Source organism: Capricornis sumatraensis, chromosome 3 (assembly GCF_032405125.1).
Source record: "Capricornis sumatraensis isolate serow.1 chromosome 3, serow.2, whole genome shotgun sequence".
In the NCBI taxonomy this organism is placed as follows: domain Eukaryota; kingdom Metazoa; phylum Chordata; class Mammalia; order Artiodactyla; family Bovidae; genus Capricornis; species Capricornis sumatraensis.
Window position 1 is genome coordinate 8,264,171 of NC_091071.1, and position 14,928 is coordinate 8,279,098.

General features: G+C 50.2%; 1 protein-coding gene and 1 non-coding gene across 2 annotated transcripts in view; both read left to right on the forward strand.

Moving 5' to 3' along the window:
* The window catches only part of HIP1 (huntingtin interacting protein 1), a 133,532-nt gene that overhangs the window by 64,080 nt on the left and 54,524 nt on the right, over positions 1-14,928 (forward strand). The window lies entirely within an intron of this gene.
* Positions 8,805-8,877, forward strand: TRNAA-CGC (transfer RNA alanine (anticodon CGC)). The gene has a single exon. It is a non-coding gene; the product is annotated as a tRNA-Ala (tRNA).

The following is a 14,928-nucleotide window of genomic DNA, read 5'->3' on the forward strand; positions in this document are numbered from 1 at the left end:
GCAGGGCATTGGGCCTGGGTGCCTGGTGGGGGTTCACCCTGCCTGGGCCCTTTGGGCGTCTCCCTCTACACCCTGCACTTCTGAACCATGTGGCTTTTCCCCAGAGGAAGGGCTCTCCTTCACCCCTTGAGAAACAAGAAGTGAACGTTTCTGGCTGCTCCGCTTTCCCAGGAAGTCACATCACAGCCCCAGAGCTGATGACGAAATCCGCCTCCAGAATTAGCAACCACCCGTCTCTCCACTTTAGAAGACCATTTAGCAGATCCACCCCAGCTCGTTGCTACTGCCTGGGTCCGGGGCTGGAAATATCCATCGGGGTTTCCGCCTGCTGGCTGGACAGTCCAGGGCCTCCCGAGAGTACCTGGATCCTGCCTGCTCACGTCCGCTGTCCTCTCTTTGGCTCTGACCTGAGTCCAGTGACGCCTGTGCTTTGGTTGTCTGTTAATAAGCACGTTCCTGGAACCTCGAACTTGACATTGACCCATGTATTCTCTCAGTGGAGATGAGTCAGAAGGATCTCTTCCCAGGCCTGGAGCCACGCAGCTGGGATGGATGGGCCTGTGATGGGACTCCAGATGTTTCGTCCTTATATTTCCTCTGCTTCCCCCAGACGCCCATCCCTGCCTTCTCCCCCCAAAACTGACACATCCACCGCCAGCTTCCTGGTGCCCATCCTCCCAAAGCAGGTCACCCCCCCCCGCTGTCTTTCTCGCAAGGCCTCAGTGAAGAAGGATCACCAGACTGACCAAGTATATCTGAATATTGATTTCATTGCTGCTGCTGCTGCTGCTAAGTCACTTCAGTCGTGTCCGACTCTGTGCGACCCCAGAGACGGAAGCCCACCAGGCTCCCCCGTCCCTGGGATTCTCCAGGCAAGAACACTGGAGTGGGTTGCCATTTCCTTCTCCAGTGCATGAAAGTGAAAAGTGAAAGTGAAGTCGCTCAGTTGTGTCCGACTCTTAGCGACCCCATGGACTGCAGCCTACCAGGCTCCTCCGTCCATGGGATTTTCCAGGCAAGAGTACTGGAGTGGGGGGCCATTGATTCCGTTAGGGTCTACCTATCCTGATGACTATCAAACTGATGTATCTAGTAAGAACTCATTAGTAAAGAATGTGCCTGCCAAGCAGGAGATGAGGGTTTGATCCTTGGGTTGGGAAGATCCCTTGCAGGAGGAAATGGCAACCCACTCCAGTACTCTTGTCTGGGAAATCCCATGGACAGAGGGAGCCTGGTGGGCTGCAGTCCATGGGGTCGAAAAGAGTCAGACATGACTGAGCGACTTAAGGGTGAGTGAGAGCCTCTCTCAGATTCCAGGCTTGCACGTCCCCTGGCTCATTTATAGCTCCTTCTGGATATCCAATGAGCATCCTGTATTTAACATGTCCAAAAAGAAGCGCCGATCTTCCCTGCCCCAAACCTGTCCTCCCATGATTCTCTGCATCTTGTTAATGGCAACTTGGGCCCTTTCATTACTCTGGCAAACAATTATGGTGCCCTCCTTGACTTCTTGGACTTCCCTGGTGGCTCAGCTGGTAAAGAATCCGCCTGCAAGGTGGGAGACCTGAGTTCAGTCCCTGGGTTGGGAAGATCCCCTGGAGAAGGGCATAGCAGTCCATTCCAGTATTCTTGCCTGGGAAATCCCATGGACAGAGGAGCCTGGTGGGCTACAGTCCATGGGGTCGCAAAGAGTTGGACACGATTGAGCGACTAACACTTTCACTTTCCTTGACTCCTTCCTTCCTCACACCCCACGTCCAAACATCAGCGCATCCTGTCTGCTTTCAAAACGTATCCAAATCCCACCACATCTCAGCTCCTCTACTGTCTTCAGCCAGGTCTGAGCTCCCGTCATCTCCGACGTGAACTAACACAGCAGCAGCTTGATCATTGTCTTTGCTTCCAGGCTGGTCCCTGAAGCCTCTTCTTAGCACAGCAGCCAGAGGGATCCTCTAAAGAAGTGAGTCAGATCATGTCACCCTTTGGCTCAAAACTTCCCAGTGGTTCCTATCTTGCCCAAAACAAAGGCTGGTCCTAAACAATAGCCCCTAGTGATTTGGCCCTTCCCCCCTCTGACCTCTCAGCACCAGCTACACTTGACCTCTTGTAGTTCATTCGCTCAGTCCTGTCTGACTCTTTGTGACCCCATGGGCTGCAGCACGCCAGACTTCCCTGTCCTATGCTTGACCTCTAGCTATTTCTTACACCTGCCGGGTGGGCTGTGCCTGGAACTGTTCCCTGAGGTGTCTGCCGGGCTTGCTTCCTCATCATTTTCAAGTGCGTGCCTGTGTCGGCTTCTCAGACAGCCTCCCCTGATGACCTGTGTAAGGTTCTTTCTAACACCAGCCTGGAATGCCCGAGCCCTATTGTCAGCCTTGTCTTTCTTCTGTAGATCACCATCTCACGTACTGTGTATTTTATCTATTTACTTCCTCTCTCCCACTGTTATATAAGAGTCACAGCATCAGAGACATCATTTTTTTTTGTTCACAACTGTATCCCTAGTTCAGTTTAGTTCAGTTGCTTAGTCGTGTCCAACTCTTTGCTACCCCATGGACTGCAGCACGCCAGGCTTCCCTGTCCATCACTATCTCCCGGAGCTTGCTCAAACTCGTGTCCATCAAGTCAGTGTTGCCATTCAACCATCTCATCCTCTGTCCCCCCCTCTCCTCCTGCCTTCAATCTTTCCCAGCATCAGGGTCTTTTCCAATAAGTCAGTTCTTCGAATCAGGTGGCCAAAGTATTGGAACTTCAGCATTAGTCCTTCCAATGAATATTCAAGACTGATTCCTTTTAGGATTGACTGGTTGTATCTCCTTGCAGTCCAAGGGACTCTCAAGAGTCTTCTCCAACACCACAGTTCAAAAGTATCAGTTCTTTGGTGCTCAGCTTTCTTTATGGTCCAACTCTCACATCCATACATGGCTACTAGAAAAACCATAGCTTTGACTAGACAGACTTTTGTTGGCAAAGTAATATCTAGGCTTTTTAAGATGCCATCTAGGTTGGTCATAGCTTCTCCAAGGAGCAAGCATCTTTTCGTTTCATGGCTGCAGTCACCATCCCTAGAGTATCGCCCAACACACGAGAGGCTTCAAGGAATATGTGTTGAATGATTGAGTATGAAAAGAATTCAGGGACTTCTCTGGCAGCCCAGTGATTAAGAATTTGCCTTGCAATGCAGGGGGAGCAGGTTTGATCCCTGATCACTCAGACCCCACACGCCTCAGGGCAGCTAAGCCCACACTCCAGAGCCCAGTGCCACAACTACGGAGTCTGTGCACTGCAGTGAGGATCCGGAGTGCCCAAACTAAGACCCGACAAAATAAAGAGATAAATACTCTTGTTTAAAAAAAGAAAGTTCAGAGCAGTTTTTCCTTGAGTTTAGGGAAGATAAGAGATTCCAGGGGCCCTTTAAGAATCAGTGAACCATAATCAGATAAAACAGTAGGTGACGGAGAGCAGGGCTGGGTATCTTTTGGAAGAAGATAGGTGACCATCTCTATTGGGCCAGTTCTATAGTTAGCCAGACGACATGGCAGGAGAACTCTTTTTCTGAGATTTATGTAACAGGGGTTTTGTATAAATCACACTTCTGTAAAAGGAATCCTATTTTAAATGTACTAGCGGAGAGATTTCTATTTAAAGGCATCTGATGTCAAATTCTTCTGTAAAACGAATAATCTCCTAATTTGTCCTTAGCATCAATTCACGTTTTCTGGGAAAAAAAGATTATATTTACTTTATGTCAAGGTATGCGTGTCTGAGCTGAGGGAATCTCTTCTTGGTCCATTTTTCCACTGTCTATATTATTTCCTTTTCCTTTGCTCTCATTCTTCCCCCTCTTCGTTCCCGATTTTCCCTTGGCTGAGTTTTTTCTTCTCCCTTAGGCTCTGACATAAAATGTTCTTCTGTAACACGGCTGGGCTTAGAGTATGATGAATGGTGGCCCCTTCTCATACCAGAAGAATCGTGGGTGGAGCAAAGGAATCTCTTAGGTGCATACTGGGATCCAGGGGTCGGCTGCTGGGTGATACTCAGGTACAGCCAGGTTGGAGAGCCTCTGACCAAAGAAAAAAACATCATGTGCTATTTGTCCTTCTCGCATGCATGCTTACTCTCTGTAGAACGAGGCTACGGGGAACTTCCCTGGTGGTCCAGTGGCTAAAACTCCCCACATTCCCAATTCAAGGGGCCTTGGTTCAATCCTTGGTCAAGGAACTAGATCCCTGATCAGTTCTGAAGTTCCCACGTGCTGTAACTAAGACCCGGTGGGCCTCCCTGATGGCTCAGCAGGTAAAGAATCTGCCTACAGTGCAAGAGACACAGGAGACACAGGTTCAGTCCCTGGGTTGGGAAGATCCCCTGGAGGAGGAGATGGCAACCCACTCCAGTGTTCTTGCCCGAAAAAATCCCATGGACAGAGGAGCCTGGCGGGGTATAGTCCAAAGGATTGGAAAGAATCGGACATGTCTGAGCGCGTAAGAATGCAGCCCAGTAAATTTTTTTTTTTAAAGAGAGAATGAGGCTGGACAGGCATCCCCTTTGGGGCTTTGCAGAAGGTCCCTCCTATGAATTTGGCCATAGACTGTGAGCAGTGGCTGGCTGATTTGTCTGGGGACTGGGGTTCAGGGCTCAGGAATGTCCCTTCTTGGTCCCCTCTCAGTACGTCACCCACCTGTCACTATCTCAGATGAGAGCAAGCTCCCAGGGCCTCTGCCTGATGGAGTGTAGTCCAGGTGCTCTCGACAGTATCTGCCCACAGGGACCTTGGACGCCACAGGCCCAACACTCAAGTCTATTTCCCCTCAACCTGGAGCGAGTTCCTCTCGAGAAAGAGTGAAAGTGAAGTGAAAGTGATCGTCACTCAGTCCGACTCTTTGCGACCCCATGGACTGTAGCCTGCTAGGCTCCTCTGTCCATGGGAGTCTCCAGGCAAGAATACTGGAGTGGGTTGCCGTAGTACAACTGTGTGTTAGGGAGGTTTGGTGGGAGGTGTGCCCACAACTGAGACCAGGACCTGTTTCCATGACAAGAGTACTAGTTGATTTGTTTAGAGGCTGACTGACGTCGAGGAAGGTCTTCTTCAGGTAGCCTGTCTAGGTTTTCTGAAAGACTTTCTCCGTTTTTGTTTTCATGGGACCAAAAGATCACAACAGATGTGCAGAGGTCAGAGCAGGAGTTTAGTAAACAAGCTGGCTCTGGCTAAGAATTCAGTTGTAACCATCAAGGTTGTACAGTGTAGAGCCTGTGTCTGGCTGGTGTGGCTGGGTCTCTCTGAGCCCACTTGTTTATTTATAAAGTGTGCCCAGGGTCCAATCTACCTTGCAATGCAGGGGATGAAGGTTTGATCCCTGTTTGGGGAACTAAGATCCCATATGCCCTGGAGCAACTAAGCCTACGGGCCGCAACTAGAGATCCCACACTATGCAACCAAGACCCAGAGTGCCTCCACCAAGAACAGATACAGCCAAATAAATAAATACTTATTTATCTTAAAATAAATAAATAAATAAAGTGTGCCCAGCTTCCTTGCCAGGGTTTCTCAGCATCATGCAAATGAATGCTCTCTACAGACTGAAGGGCTAGACGATAAAGGAGAAATGCCGTTGCCGTGATGATCCAGGCACACCTAGTCCACACATTTGAATGAGCTGAACAGGTGAATTGGGAAGATTTAACGTGACTGGATTCACTGCCGGAGTCAAGTACCATATTTTCGTGCAGCCACCCCCTTGTGTAAAATAGGTCTCTATTTATAAGTTCTTTGGGAAAATTGGGTCACAGTCATGTGGAGACCACCATCTGAAGTGAGAAATAAAGCTGAAGGAGGAGGTGTGAGGGGGAGTCGCTGCAGCCTCATCAGAGTTTTGATTTCATGAGATCAGTGACCCCATGATTTCTCAGCTGGGAGGACTCATGAGTTATTCTTACTGCTATATTTGTGTCTGGGGTAGAGAGTAGAGGGAGAAGGCTTCAGAGTAATATGGAGGTGAGTTTGCTTTGAAAGGTGCTCTGTTGTGTCCGACTCTTTGTGACCCCATGGACTATACAGTCCATGAAATTCTCTGGGCCTGAATACTGGAGTGGGTAGCTGTTTCCTTCTCTGGGGGATTTTGCTGTAGAAATAGAGCAAAAAAGCAGAGGTTTGGGGGATAGGGGAAGTGGCAGGCTCTGGCACTAGCAGGGTGTCCCGAGTGCCTCCTGACTCATTCGTTAGACACAGAGACACTCCTAGTGGTGTCTGGGAGAGGCTCGGAGCCATCCACATGCCCCTCACCCGCACACCCCCCGACGCCCCACCCCTGTGTCTTGGGAAAGTCAGAGCAAAGTCACTTCTGTGCTGCTGAGAGAGAAAAGGCGAGATGAACCTCCAGGTTGGAGCTCTGGGTGGAGGAGAGTGCTGGAGGGCATGGTGAGGGGAGGAGAGGAAGTTGAGCAATGTGGGTGGTTTGGGGAAAGACACAGCTCAGGGTTTCCACTCTTGCAGACCAGCTGTCCCTCTGGAAGCCAAGGCCATTGCGAAAGGCTGCTTGAGCCCAGCTCGGCCCCTCCTGAATGACGAGGATGCGTCGTTCGGGCAGGCCCAAGGCATCACTTTCTAGGCAGAGTCTTGGCCCCAAGAGGGACTCGCGTGAATGTGGCGGCGAGGCAGTTGGGGTCACTTGGAAAGCAGAACGAGGCTTCCTCTGTGACCAGAGAACAGAACCCGGGTGAGGGCAGGGTGTGCCTTTCCGAAGCCACGGCGCCTGCAGGTGGGCGAGAGGGAAGATGAGCCAGCGTCGCCTTTTTCCCTGAGACGCGGTGTCTAAGGATCTAACCCTCATGCCCTCCATCCCGGGACCTTCTGAAGGCCCTCGTGGGTACCCCGCGGGGAGGGGAGGCAGCTGGTGTGCAGAGTGGCTCAGCCCCACAGGAGACACTGGGCTGCTCTCATTGATGGGGGACAGGAGCTTGCATTTGGCTGGGGGACAAAGCGTGGGGAGGATGCTGATCTTTGCCTGAGAATGTGCAGAATGGCCTGGTTGAAGGGGACTCTGCCGTAGTCCTGATAAATGAGGGTGGGAAGGCAGAGCTTGTTGGCTCCCTCCCCCCATCAGGAGGATGCATTGGGGTCCCCCTTTCTGTAATCAGTCACTCCAGTGCTGGATGCTCTGATTCAGAGCCTGTCGGAAATTTCTGGGGATCTTTAGGGGTACAGAGCTGGGGGGGGCGGCGTCTTTCCCATCATGTTAGCCCCTATTCTTTCTCATCCTTGTCTACAAGATGTTATGCGAGACTGTGTTAAGATCCTCGAGGATGGAAAGTCAGATGCACACCCCATCTGCTTGGTTTTCCTGAGATGCTGGCCTCATGTCTTAAAGGGGAAGAAAGGTCAGTCTCACAGGACTTGCTTCCAAGAATGTAAGTGGGCTCCAGGTGGTGGGTGCTGCCTCTTCTTTGAGGAATCTCTTGTGAATCATGTGTGGAATTTTGCCTTCTTCTCTTCCGGTCAGTCACCTTTATCCTCACCCATGTCTGGTCTTTGGGCACCAGTCCATTTCCCCAAGATCTCACCACGATGCCCAGAGTATTTGTGTATCACCTTTGTGTTGTTGTTGAGTCTGTCAGACGTGTCAGACTCTTTTGCGACCCCATGAACTGTAGCCCGTCAGGCTCCTCCGTCCATGGGATTCTCCAGGCAAGAATACTGGGGTGGGTTGCCATTTCCTTCTCCAGGGGATCTTCCCAACCCTTGCTGTCTTAATGCCTTGTGTGTTGGTCGGAAGCTTGAGCTCACTCAGCACCGGGGAGACTCCTGACTCGCCTTGGGTTTGCTCTCTCGACACACTCTGACTGTTTTAGTTCAAAGATCATTCTGGACAGAAAAGACAGAGGCAAAAAATAGGCGTTTATCATTGATATGGCATCATTGCTGAAAGCAGCACGCCCATTCCCTGCTTGTTCTTTTGACTTTTCATGTGATAAGGTAGAGCCCTTTTGGGGTCTCCCAACGTTTTCTGGAATTCCCATCTCATTTTGGCTTTCGCTTTCTGGTCTTGCTTGCACACACAGGCATAGGTAACCCGTGCACCCACGCTGCTTTCTTTCCTCATGTGAAATTGCAGAGTCAGGACAAGGAAGGAAAGAATAGGAAGAGGAACAGGAAGAGGATGGTCTTTATCTCCCTATAAACAGTTAACTCTTTGGTGACAAGATCCACTTTCACTCGCATCTCCAGTGGCACCAGTATGGTATCCTGTACACAGGCAGCGCTGGTCCAGGTACATGGATCATCCCCATCGCCGGTGAAAGACCCACCTGGCTTTGTATAGCACAGTCCTACAGCCTAGATGGCAGCCCTGCCCTGCACATAGTAGATATTTGGTCAAAATCACAGTTCTTCTGTATTTTCTTCCTTAAAAAAAAATTTTTTTTGTTTTACACATACCATAAAATTGTCCGTCTCAGCCAATGTAAAGTGTATCAGTTCTGTAGCATTTCATACATTCATGATGTTGTATGACCATCACAGCTCTCTAATTCAGCCCATGTGTTTCATCTCTCCAAAAGGAAATAGTGGACCTGTTCAGTCGCTCCCCTGTTCCCCCTCCTACCTGAATCTGGCAGTTAGCAAGCAATCTGCTTTCTGTCTCTGTGGATTGGCCTATTCTGGAGCTTTCATATAAGTGGAATCATACAACACGTGGCATTTTGTGTCTGGCATCTTAGCGTCATGGACTTGAGGTTCATCCCTGTTGTAGCATACATCAGTTCCTCTTTTTGTGAGTTTTTATCATGGTAAAAATGTGTATACCGGGACTTCCCTGGTGGTCCAGTGGCTAAGACTCTGAGCTCGCAATGCAGGGGGCCCAGGTTCGATCCCTGGTCAGGGAGCTAGATCCCACGCCCCGAAACTAAAGATGCCACACACCACAACAAATATCGAAGATTTTGAAATGTCCATGTCATAAATTTTACTATTTTAACCTTTTTTAAGTGTACAGTGTGTACTTTCATATTTTTGCATGACCATCACCACCAGCCATCTCCAGAACTTCTTCGTCTTCCAGAACTGGAACTCTGTCCCCATTCAACCTTAACTGTCCATGCCCGGCTCCTCACAGCCCCTGGCAAACCCTGTTCTATTTCTCTCTGAACGTGGCTCCGCTAGATTTCTCATGCAAGTGGAATCCAACAATGTCTGTCCTTTTGTGACTGGCTCATCTTACTCAGCCTAATGTCCTCGAGGCTCATCCATGTTGGAGCAGGTATCAGGATTTCATTCCTTTCAGAGCTGCATAATTGTCCATTATGTGGAGGCACCTCATTCTGTATTCCCCTGTGGAGGGACACTTGTGTGGCTTCCCCAGTGTTTTCCACCTTGAACGCTTGTTTCTTCAGCTATTCTGGGTGTTTCACAGCCCTGGCCACCCTGCTCCCAACACTGGTTTGTACGACTCACAAGTTACAGAGCTGAGGGACATTTTGAATCCTTTCTGCCCTGCATCTCGGGATCAGGCACTTGGAAAGAAGATTCTGGAAACTTTTGCAGGATTGCAGACTCGGGTACGGGAGGTAGATAAGAGAGCAAACCAAGTCACAGGCGCTAACAGGACCACCTGCCTCATCTGTTTACCCCAAGCTTCCGAAGCTGATGCAGTAAGCGTTGCCCCCCACCCCACCCCCACCCCCCACCCCGTGCTGGGCATCCCTGAGGCCCTTGGTGGTGGCCACCTGTGGCTTTGCTGAGCAAATGCTTCCCACCCACTGCGTGCCCTTGTCATTCCTTCTGTCTCCTGTCTGTCCCACTTCCTGCTTTTTCCTTCTGCCCTGCCTGGTCTCCGGTTTTCCTATACTTGCCCCAGGCGGTGAGCCCTCTGGTCCCTGGCTTTGGGGACCTGCCACCACCCCCTGCCAACCCCCCACCCCCACGCCCCCACCAGGCACATCCTCGGTGCCTGCCCCTGCCATGGAACCTTGCGAGCCAGCCCGGCCTTGGCAGACCGAGCGCTGGGCCCTGCCAGCAGCTGTGTGCGTGACCCGACCGTGGCCAGCTGCCCCCGCAGCCCCGGCCCGGGCCTGGCTCCCCACAGAAGCACGGCCTGAAGAGTTCCCGTTGGCAGCCACTGTCCTGAGGGCGCAGAGGACAGTGGTGGGGGGCTGGGGAGAGGGTAGGCTGGGGGAAAGCGGCCCTTCCTGCCGTGCCTGCTGATAATTGGCTCTCCGGAACCAGCCTGGGACACAGGGGCCAGCTGGGTCAGGAAGTGGCGTACAATGCCGCTCTTTCAGGGGAGATGCTGCGCGGTCTTAGGGCCTGTGTGACTCCGGAGGAATCTGGGGAACAGCCTGTTCTTGGAGGATGTCCTCTAACCTGGGCCGGAGGTGAGCAATGGAGCCCCAGACTTCCCACCCTTTGCCTGGGGTTCGGCCCCCCAGGCATCACCCAGCTCCAAACCCGATTATTTCCTTCAGAGGAAAGAGAGGAAAGAAAGCAGATTTCCTTAGGAGACCCTGAATCACATTCCTGGTGCTTTTTAGAGGCAGGCTCACCGGGAAGCAGTCATTAAGTCCTTAATGATTTGATGGTTTATTAAGACTCTGTCCTGCCTTAGCAGCTGCGGGCCCACGAGGGCAGAAGCCAGGGTCCTCACCCTTGGGATTTTAATCTCGGTGCGGGAGGTAAGACGATATGCTTGTTGTCAAATGCATAAAGAGAAACGGGACTTCAAAAAGGAAAAAGGAATGAATTACAAAGGATTGGCCGTCGATGCTTTGTGGTGATCGAAATGGGAAGGAAGTCCAGAAAAGAGTGGAATGTATGTGTACGGGAAGCTGATTCACTGTGCTGTACAAGAAACTAACACAATATTGTGAAGCAAATATACTGCAATAAAAATTAATTTAAAAAAATTATTGGCCAAAGTGGCCTGGCAAATCTAAAGGAGAGATTCAAATTGCCAACGTTCATTGGATCATAGAGAAAGCAAGGGAATTCCAGAAAAACAGCTACTTCTGCTTCATTGACCATTCTAAAGCCTTTGTGTGGATCATAACAAACTGTGAAAAATTCTTAAAGAGATGGGAATATCAGACCACCTTACCTGCCTCCTGAGAAACCTGTATGCAGGTCAAGAAGCAACAGAACCTTGCATGGAACAACTGACTGGTTCACAATTGGGAAAGGAGTATGACAAGGCTGTATATTGTCACCCTGTTGATTTAACTTACATGCAGTAGGTTCACACACACGCTAAGTCACTTCAGTCGTGTTCAACTCTTTGTGATGCTATGGACCGTAGCCCACCAGGCTCTTCTGTCTATGGGATTCTCCAGGCAAGAATAATACTGGAGTGGGTTGCCATGCCTTCCTCCAGGGGATCTTCCTGACCCAGGGATCCAATCTGTGCCTCCTACTGCTGGTGGATTGCAGGTGGATTCTTTACCGCTGAGCCTCCAGGGAAGCCCATATGCAGAGTCCATGTGTGAAGTGCTGGGCTGGATGAGTCTCAAGTTGGAATCAAGATTGCTGGAAGATATGCAGATGATAGCACTCTAATAGCAGAAAGTGAGGAGGAACTAAAGAGCTTCTTGATGACGGTGAAAGAGGAGAATGAAAAAGCTGGCTTAAAACTCAACATTCAAAAAACTAAGATCATGGCATGTGGTCCCATCACTTCATGGCAAATAGAAGGGGGAAAATGGAATCAATGACAGATTTTCTTTTCTTGGGCCCCAAAATCACTGTGGACAATGACTGCAGCCATGAAAATAAAAGACGCTTGCTTCTTGGAAGGAAAGCTATGACAAACCTAGACAGGATGCTAAAAAACAGAGTCATCACTTTGCCGACAAAGATCCGTATGGTTAAAGCTATGGTTTTTCCAGTAGTCATGTATGGATGTGAGAGTTGGACCCTAAAGAAGTGCCAAAGAATCGATGCTTTTGAATTGTGGTGTGGAGAAGACTCTTCAGAGTCCCTTGGACTGCAAGGAGATCAAAACCGAAGCTGAAGATCCAATAAAGAGCCACCTGACGTGAAGAGCTGACTCACTGGAAAAAGACCCTGATGCTGGGAAAGATTGAAGGCAGGAGGAGAAGGGGATGACAGAGGATGAGATGGTTGGATGGCATCACCAACTCAATGGACTTGAATTTGAGCGAACTCCAGGAACCAACTCCATTGAAGGACTGAAGAACAGGGAATCCTGGTGTGCTGCAGTGCGCCGGGTCTCGATGAGTTGGACACGACTTAGTGCCTGAACAACAACAAAGAGAGGTTTCCACGCCTCTGCCTGTATACTTCTTTTTTTTTTAACTTGTTTTTCACTGCGCTGGATCTTCACTGCTGCGTGCAAGCTTTCTCTAGTTGCAGCGAGTGGGGCTTCTCTTGTTTCAGAGCACAGGCTCTAGGCACGTGGGCTCAGTAATTGTGGCTCTGCCACGTGTGGCATCTCCCCAGACCAGGGATCAAACCCCTGTCTTCCGCACTGGCAGGCAGATTCTTAACTGCTGGACCACCAGGGAAGTTCTACGTGTATACTTCTAATAATAGGAAATTCTCTTTTATGAGACAGCTTTAAACTTACCCAGAAGCCGCCTCACAGTACTTCTACCCATTGGTCTAGTTTTGATCCCTGGAGTTATTCCTCCTCCCGCATATCCACCTTTCAGAATATTGATATTCCTCTAAAATTTTTTCAGGCCCCATGTGCATCTCACTCTCTGCTAGAAGTAGTCTAGTTTGTCAGTTTCCTTGATAATGTACAAAGTCTAACAGTGGATAGATAGTGGTTTACATGTGAATTTATCTTCATAGAGAGTTAGAACCATCCCCTCCTTCATTTTGAACCCTGTGCTTCTTTTACTACATCCAGAGCTCAGACTTGCAGTTGGATCAGCCACACCACAATGTTGCTTTTATTAAGTTAGCAGCCAAATAAAACACCAAATCATTTTCACAAGTGCTGCTCGGAGTCATATCTCCCCTGTGCCCTCTTTAGACCTAAATATAGGGAACTTCCTTTATGCCTGCTGGATTGAATCTTGTGAAGTTTCACCCATTTCTCCAGTCTGTGGACCTTGTCTGTGGTGTGGAGGGGGTGGCTGGTATGGGGTTTGTTATCCAGAGCCTGAGCTGTGGAGCCCCACTTCCAAGTCTGAGTTCTAGCTCTCCACTGGCTGGTGGAGGGGTCTTGGCGATTTACTTGGCCTTCCCCTACCCCGCCCCAAATATTTATTTTCCTGCGTCTTAATTGCAAATCTAGGTCCCTGAAAGTGAAAGTGAAAGTCGCTCAGTTATGTCTGACTCTTTGTGACCCCCATGGAAGTCCATGGAATTCTCCAGGCCAGAATACTGGGGTGGGTAGCCTTTCCCTTCTCCAAGGGATCTTCCCTACCCAGGGATTGAACCCAGGTCTCCTGCCTTGCAGGTGGATTCTCTACCAGCTGAGCCACCAGGGAAGGCCGTCACCAGGGATCAAACCCAGTTCGATCAGTTTGATCAGGGGTCAAACCCAGGCCCCCTGCATTGGGAGTGTGGAGTCTCAGCTGAGCTGTCTGAGCCCCCAGGGAAGACCTGCTGGCTCAGACAGTAAAGAATCCGCCTGCAATGCAAGAGACCTGGGTTCAATCCCTGGGTTGGGAAGATCCCCTGGAGAAGGGAATGGCTACCCACTGCAGTATTCCTGCCTGGAGAATTCCATGGATGGAGGAACGGGGTTGAAAAGAATCAGACACAACTAAGTGACGAACACTTTCACTCCCGGGAAGTCCTTATTTGGCCTTTCTAAGCCTTCGTTTCCTCATCTGTAAAATGAAGATGATTAATACTAATGCCTACGCACAGGATGTAGAGTATAAGACATTAATGAGGGCTTCCCTGGGGGCTCAGAGGTTAAAGCGTCTGCCTCCAATGCGGGAGACCCGGGTTCAATCCCTGGGTCGGGAAGATCCCCTGGAGAAGGAAATGGTAACCCACTCCAATATTCTTGCCTGGAGATTCCCATGGACAGAGGAGCCTGGCAGGCTACAGTCCAAGGGGTTGCAGAGTCGGATATGACGGAGCGACTTCACTTCACTTATTAACACAGGGCCTGGTAGTAATCACTCATTAGTAGCCATTACCTGGATGATTATAACCATTGCCACTGCTGGTTCACGTCCTTGTTCTTTTAAAAATGGCTGTTTCTCACCGCCCCCTCCCGAAGCCTCTCGCTCCTTGCTTAGTGACCCCTCAGTCTGAGACGCCTGTCTTTGTTCTGCCACCGGCCCGGCTCAAATCCTCTGCAGCGTCTTCAAGTCTTCCCTCTCCTGCAACTGGGAGCTCCTCCCGGCCAGTCCTATTGTAACCGTTTCGTAGCCCACCTTACGTCCCGTTCTTCCCATTTTCACGTCCACCCTTTAGATTGAGAGCTTCATTTCTTCACTTCACTTCCCTGCTGTTCATAGCTGCTTCCAGGACTTCCCTGGTGGTCCAGTGGTTAACACTCTGAGCTGTCCATGCAGTGGGCGTGGGTTCGATCCCTGGTCAGGGAACTAAGATCCCACATGGCCCCCCCAAAAGAAAAAAAAAAAAAAAAATATATATATATATATAGCTGCTTCCTTCAACTCTTCCTCCAGCTGCTTCCGTCCTTTCCTGCCCGGCACGAAGCCCGTTGCCCACCCTCACCCCCACGGAGTGCCACCTCCCCTTCTGCTTTTATCCCCACTTCTGCTCTTGCACATGTGTGGTCCGGTGGCCCAACTGGTCCTCGTGTTCCCAGCTTTTCCGGAGCTGGGCTCCAGGATCTGGCCACTTGAATAGTATGACCTTGGGCAAGTGGGTGTCTTAGCCTTTCTGGGCAACAATCACAGATGCCCCTCGAGTTCGTAGGCGGCGTCAGTGAGAGGAGTCAGTGAGTGGCAGGGGAACACCTGGGAGACAGACAGGTAGCCTCCTCCTTC